Below are 7,568 nucleotides of genomic sequence, written 5' to 3' on the forward strand. Positions count from 1 at the left end.
TAACACAGGCAAGAACCCTTTCTTTGCTTGATCCATTTTGAACTTCTTCAAAACTTTGTCAAGGTATGTGCTTTGTGAAAGTCCAATTAAGCGTCTTGATCTATCTCTATAGATCTTAATTCCCAATATATAAGCAGCTTCACCGAGGTCTTTCATTGAAAAACTCTTGTTCAAGTATCCCTTTATGCTATTGATGTCTACTACACAACCTTCTTCTTGTAGACGTTGTTGGGCCTCCAAGTGCAGAGGTTTGTAGGACAGTAGCAAATTTCCCTCAAGTGGATGACCTAAGGTTTATAAATCCGTAGGAGGCATAGGATGAAGATGGTCTCTCTCAAGCAACCCTGCAACCAAATAACAAAGAGTCTCTTGTGTCCCCAACACACCCAATACAATGGTAAATTGTATAGGTGCACTAGTTCGGCGAAGAGATGGTGATACAAATGGTAATATGGATAGTAGATAAAGGTATTTGTAATCTGAAATTATAAAAACAGCAAGGTAACTAATGATAAAAGTGAGCGTAAAAGGTAATGCAATGATAGGAAACAAGGCCTAGGGTTCATACTTTCACTAGTGTAAGTTCCCTCAACAATACTAACATAATTGGATCACATAACTATCCCTCAACATGCAACAAAGAGTCACTCCAAAGTCACTAATAGCGGATAACGAACGAAGAGATTATGGTAGGGTACGAAACCACCTCAAAGTTATTCTTTCCAATCAATCCGTTGGGCTATTCCTATAAGTGTCACAAACAGCCCTAGAGTTCGTACTAGAATAACACCTTAAGACACAAATCAACCAAAACTCTAATGTCACCTAGATACTCCAATGTCACCTCAAGTATGCGTGGGTATGATTATACGATATGCGTCACACAATCTCAGATTCATCTATTCAACCAACACAAAGGACCTCAAAGAGTGCCCCAAAGTTCTACCGGAGAATCACGACGAAAACGTGTGCCAACCCCTATGCATAGGTTCATGGGTGGAACCCGCAAGTTGATCACCAAAACATACATCAAGTGAATCAGGTGGTATCCCATTGTCACCACAGATACACACGGCAAGACATACATCAAGTGTTCTCAAATCTTTAAAGACTCAATCCGATAAGATAACTTCAAAGGGGAAACTCAATCCATTACAAGAGAGTAGAGGGGGAGGAGAAACATAAGATCCAACTATAATAGCAAAGCTCGCGATACATCAAGATCGTGCCAAATCAAGAACACGAGAGAGAGAGAGAGAGAGAGAGAGAGAGAGAGAGAGAGAGAGAGAGAGAGAGAGAGAGAGAGAGAGAGAGAGAGAGAGATCAAGCACATAGCTACTGGTACATACCCTCAGCCCCGAGGGTGGATGAGGGAGTCCTGGATTAGGGGGTCTCCGGACAGCCGGACTATATCCTTTGGCCGGACTGTTGGACTATGAAGATACAAGATTGAAGACTTTGTCTCGTGTCCGGATGGGACTTTACTTGGCGTGGAAGGCAAGCTAGGCAATATATGTGTATCTCCTCCTTTGTAACCGACCTTGTGTAACCCTAACCCTCTCTGGTGTCTATATAAACCAGTGGGTTTTAGACTGTAGGACAACATACAATCATACCATAGGCTAGCTTCTAGGGTTTAGCCTCTCTGATCTCGTGGTAGATCTACTCTTGTACTGCCCATATCATCAATATTAATCAAGCAGGACGTAGGGTTTTACCTCCATCAAGAGGGCCCGAACCTGGGTAAAACATCGTGTCCCTTGCCTCCTGTTACCATCCGCCTTAGACGCACAGTTCGGGACCCCCTACCCGAGATCCGCCTGTTTTGACACCGACATTGGTGCTTTCATTGAGAGTTCCTCTGTGTCGTCGCCGTTAGGCTTGATGGCTCCTTCGATCATCGTTAGCGATGCAGTCCAGGGTGAGACTTTTCTCCCCGGACAGATCTTTGTATTCGGCGGCTTCGTACTGCGGGCCAACTTGCTTGGCCATCTGGAGCAGATCGAAAGTTACGCCCCTGGCCGTCAGGTCAGGTTTGGAAGCTTAAACTACACGACCGATATCCGCGGAGAATTGATCTTCGACGGATTCGAGCCTCTGCCTTGTGCGTCACATGGTGACAATGAGAACGATTTAGCTCTACCATCAGACAGTGTTCAGGAGATCGCACCGGCAGCCGCTCCGATCCTCAATTCGGAGCCAGTTGCGCCGTCCATGGATTGGTGGATGGACCCTGCCACGGAAGCCTTGTTGGAGAACGTTGCAGAAAACAAAAATTTTCCTACGGTTTCACCAAGATCCATCTAGGAGTTCATCTAGCAACGAGTGGTTAGATGCATCTACGTACCTTGTAGATCGCGAGCGGAAGCGTTCAAAGAATGGGGATGAGGGAGTCATACTCGACGTGATTCGAATCACCGAAGATCCTAGCACCGAACGGAGGGCACCTCCGCGTTCAACACACGTACGGAACAACCACGTCTCCTCCTTCTTGATCCAGCAAGGGGGAAGGAGAGGTTGAGGGAGATGGCTCCAGCAGCAGCACGACGGCGTGGTGATGATGGAGCTGCAGTACTCCGGCAGGGCTTCGCCAAGCACTATGGAGGAGGAGGGGGTGTTGGAGAGGGAGAGGGAGGCACCAAAGAAAAGGTAAGAAGTCCTCCATCTCCCCCACTATATATAGGAGGGCCAAGGGGGGGGCGCCGGCCCTAGGAGATCTAATCTCCTAGGGGGTGCGGCCAAGGGGAGGAATCCCTCCTCCCCAAGGCACCTAGGAGGTGCCTTCCCCTCCTAGGACTCTTCCTCCTTGAAACCCTAGGCGCATGGGCCTCTTGGGGCTGGTGCCCTTGGCCCATGTAGGCCAAGGCGCACCCCCTACAGCCCATGTGGCCCCCCGGGACAAGTGGCCCCACCCGGTGGACCCCCGGGACCCTTCCGGTGGTCCCGGTATAATATCGGTGACCCCGAAACTTGTCCCGATGCCCGAAATAGCACTTCCTATATATAATTCTTTACCTCCGGACCATTCCGAAACTCCTCGTGACGTCCGGGATCTCATCCGGGACTCCGAACAACATTTGGGTTACTGCATATACATATCCCTACAACCCTAGCGTCACCGAACCTTAAGTGTGTAGACCCTACGGGTTCGGGAGACAGGCAGACATGACCGAGACGGCTCTCCGGTCAATAACCAACAGCGGGATCTGGATACCCATGTTGGCTCCCACATGCTCCTCGATGATCTCATCGGATGAACCACGATGTCGAGGATTCAAACAACCCCGTATACGATTCCCTTTGTCAATCGATATGTTACTTGCCCGAGATTCGATCGTCGGTATCCCAATACCTCGTTCAATCTCGTTACCGGCAAGTCACTTTACTCGTGCCGTAATGCATGATCCCGTGACCAGACACTTGGTCACTTTGAGCTCATTATGATGATGCATTACCGAGTGGGCCCAGTGATACCTCTCCGTCATACGGAGTGACAAATCCCAGTCTTGATCCGTGTCAACCCAACAGACACTTTCGGAGATACCCGTAGTATACCTTTATAGTCACCCAGTTATGTTGTGACGTTTGGCACACCCAAAGCACTCCTACGGTATCCGGGAGTTACACGATCTCATGGTCTAAGGAAAAGATACTTGACATTGGAAAACTCTAGCAAACGAACTATACAATCTTGTGCTATGTTTAGGATTGGGTCTTGTCCATCACATCATTCTCCTAATGATGTGATCTCGTTATCAATGACATCCAATGTCCATAGTCAGGAAACCATGACTATCTGTTGATCAACGAGCTAGTCAACTAGAGGCTTACTAGGGACATGTTGGTGTCTATTATTCACACATGTATTACGATTTCCGGATAACACAATTATAGCATGAATAAAGACAATTATCATGAACAAGGAAATATAATAATAATGCTTTTATTATTGCCTCTAGGGCGTATTTCCAACAGTCTCCCACTTGCACTAGAGTCAATAATCTAGTTACATTGTGATGAATCGAACACCCATGGAATTCTGGTGTTGATCATGTTTTGCTCTAGGGAGAGGTTTAGTCAACAGATCCGCTACATTCAGGTCCGTATGTACTTTACAAATCTCTATGTCTCCATCTTGAACATTTTCACGAATGGAGTTGAAGCGACGCTTGATGTGCCTTGTCTTCTTGTGAAACCTGGGCTCCTTGGCAAGAGCAATAGCTCCAGTGTTGTCACAAAAGAGCTTGATCGGCCCCGACGCATTGGATATGACTCCTAGGTCGGTGATGAACTCCTTCACCCAAATTGCTTCATGTGCTGCCTCCGAGGCTGCCATGTACTCCGCTTCACATGTAGATCCCGCCACGACGCTCTGCTTGCAACTGCACCAGCTTACTGCCCCACCATTCAAAATATACACGTATCCGGTTTGTGACTTAGAGTCATCCAGATCTGTGTCGAAGCTAGCGTCGACGTAACCTTTTACGACGAGCTCTTCGTCACCTCCATAAATGATAAACATTTCCTTAGTCCTTTTCAGGTACTTCAGGATATTCTTGACCACTGTCCAGTGTTCCTTGTCGGGATTACTTTGGTACCTTCCTACCAAACTTACGGCAAGGTTTACATCAGGTCTGGTACACAGCATGGCATACATAATAGAACCTATGGCTGAGGCATAGGGGATGACACTCATCTCTTCTATATCTTCTGCCGTGGTCGGACATTGAGCCGAGCTCAATTTCACACCTTGTAACACAGGCAAGAACCCCTTCTTAGACTGATCCATATTGAATTTCTTCAATATCTTATCAAGGTATGTGCTTTGTGAAAGACCTATGAGGCGTCTTGATCTATCTCTGTAGATCTTGATGCCTAATATATAAGCAGCTTCTCCAAGGTCCTTCATTGAAAAACTCTTATTCAAGTAGGCCTTAATGCTGTCCAAGAGTTCTATATCATTTCCCATCAAAAGTATGTCATCTACATATAATATGAGAAATGCTACAGAGCTCCCACTCACTTTCTTGTAAACATAGGCTTCTCCATAAGTCTATGTAAACCCAAACGCTTTGATCATCTCATCAAAGCGAATGTTCCAACTCCGAGATGCTTGCACCAGCCCATAAATCGAGCGTTGGAGCTTGCACACCTTGTCAGCATTCTTAGGATTGACAAAACCTTCCGGCTGCATCATATACAATTCTTCCTTAAGGAAACCATTAAGGAATGCCATTTTGACGTCCATTTGCCATATTTCATAATCATAGAATGCGGCAATCGCTAACATGATTCGGACGGACTTCAGCTTCACTACCGGTGAGAAAGTCTCATCGTAGTCAACCCCTTGAACTTGTCGATAACCCTTAGCGACAAGCCGAGCTTTATAGATGGTCACATTACCATCCGCGTCTGTCTTCTTCTTAAAGATCCATTTATTTTCTATGGCTCGCCGCTCAACGGGCATGTCAGTCAAAGTCCATACTTCGTTTTCATACATGGATCCTATCTCGGATTTCATGGCTTCTAGCCATTTGTCGGAATCCGGGCCCGCCATCGCTTCTTCATAGTTCGAAGGTTCACCGTTGTCTAACAACATAATTTCCAAGACAGGGTTGCCGTACCACTCTGATGCGGAACGTGTCCTTGTGGACCTTCGAATTTCAGTAGGAGCTTGATCAGAAGTATCTTGATCATCATCATTAACTTCCTCTCTAGTCGGTGCAGGCACCTCAGGAACATTTTCTTGAGTTGCGCCATTTTCCGGTTCAAGAGGTAATACTTCATCAAGGTCTACTTTCCTCCCACTTACTTTTTTCGAGAGAAACTCTTTCTCTAGAAAGGATCCATTCTTGGCAACAAAGATCTTGCCTTCGATCTGAGGTAGAAGGTATACCCAATTGTTTCTTTAGGGTATCCTATGAAGACGCATTTTTCCGACTTGGGTTCGAGCTTTTCAGGTTGAAGTTTCTTGACATAAGCATCGCATCCCCAAACTTTTAGAAACGACAGCTTAGGTTTCTTCCCAAACCATAATTCATACGGTGTCGTCTCAACGGATTTCGACAGAGCCCTGTTTAAAGTGAATGTGGCAGTCTCTAAAGCATAGCCCCAAAAAGATAGCGGTAAATCGGTAAGAGATATCATAGATCGTACCATATCTAATAGAGTGCGATTACGACGTTCGGACATACCATTACGCTGAGTTGTTCCAGGCGGCGTGAGTTGTGAAACTATTCCACATTTTCTTAAGTGTGTGCCAAATTCGTGACTCAAGTATTCTCCTCCACGATCTGATCGTAGAAACTTGATTTTCCTGTCACGTTGATTCTCAACCTCACTCTGAAATTCCTTGAACTTTTCAAAGGTTTCAGACTTGTGTTTCATTAAGTAGATATACCCATATCTACTCAAGTCATCAGTGAGGGTGAGAACATAACGATAGCCACCGCGAGCCTCAACACTCATTGGACCGCACACATCAGTATGTATGATTTCCAATAAGTTGGTTGCTCGCTCCATTGTTCCTGAGAACGGAGTCTTGGTCATTTTACCCATGAGGCATGGTTCGCACGTGTCAAATGATTCATAATCAAGAGACTCTAAAAGTCCATCTGCATGGAGCTTCTTCATGCGTTTGACACCTATGTGACCAAGGCGGCAATGCTACAAGTATGTGGTACTATCATTATCAACCTTACATCTTTTGGTATTCACACTATGAACATGTGTAGCATTACGCTCGAGATTCATTAAGAATAAACCATTCACCATAGGAGCATGACCATAAAACATATCTCTCATATAAATAGAACAACCATTATTCTCGGATTTAAATGAGTAGCCATCTCGAATTAAACGAGATCCCGATACAATGTTCATGCTCAAAGCTGGCACTAAATAACAATTATTGAGGTTTAAAACTAATCCTGTAGGTAAATGAAGAGGCAGCGTGCCGACGGCGATCACATCGACCTTGGAACCATTCCTGACGCACATCGTCACCTCGTCCTTCGCCAGTCTCCGCTTATTCCGCAGCTCCTGCTTTGAGTTACAAATGTGAGCAACTGCACCGGTATCAAATACCCAAGAGCTACTACGAGTACTAGTAAGGTACACATCAATTACATGTATATCACATATACCTTTTGTTTTGCCGGCCTTCTTGTCCGCTAAGTATTTGGGGCAATTCCGCTTCGAGTGACCACTTCCCTTGCAATAAAAGCACTCAGTCTCGGGCTTGGGTCCATTCTTTGGCTTCTTCCCGGCAGCTTGCTTGCTGGGCGCGGCAACTACCTTTCCGTCCTTCTTGAAGTTCTTTTTACCCTTGCCCTTCTTGAACTTAGTGGTTTTATTGACCTTCAACACTTGATGTTCCTTCTTGACTTCTACCTCTGCTGATTTCAGCATAGCAAATACTTCAGGAATGGTCTTTTCCATCCACTGCATATTGAAGTTCATCACAAAGCTCTTGTAGCTTGGTGGAAGCGACTGGAGGATTCTGTCAATGGCCGCATCATCCGGGAGATTAACTCCCAGCTGAGTCAAGCGGTTATGTAACCCAGACA

Source organism: Triticum aestivum, chromosome 2A (assembly GCF_018294505.1).
Source record: "Triticum aestivum cultivar Chinese Spring chromosome 2A, IWGSC CS RefSeq v2.1, whole genome shotgun sequence".
Classification (NCBI taxonomy): domain Eukaryota; kingdom Viridiplantae; phylum Streptophyta; class Magnoliopsida; order Poales; family Poaceae; genus Triticum; species Triticum aestivum.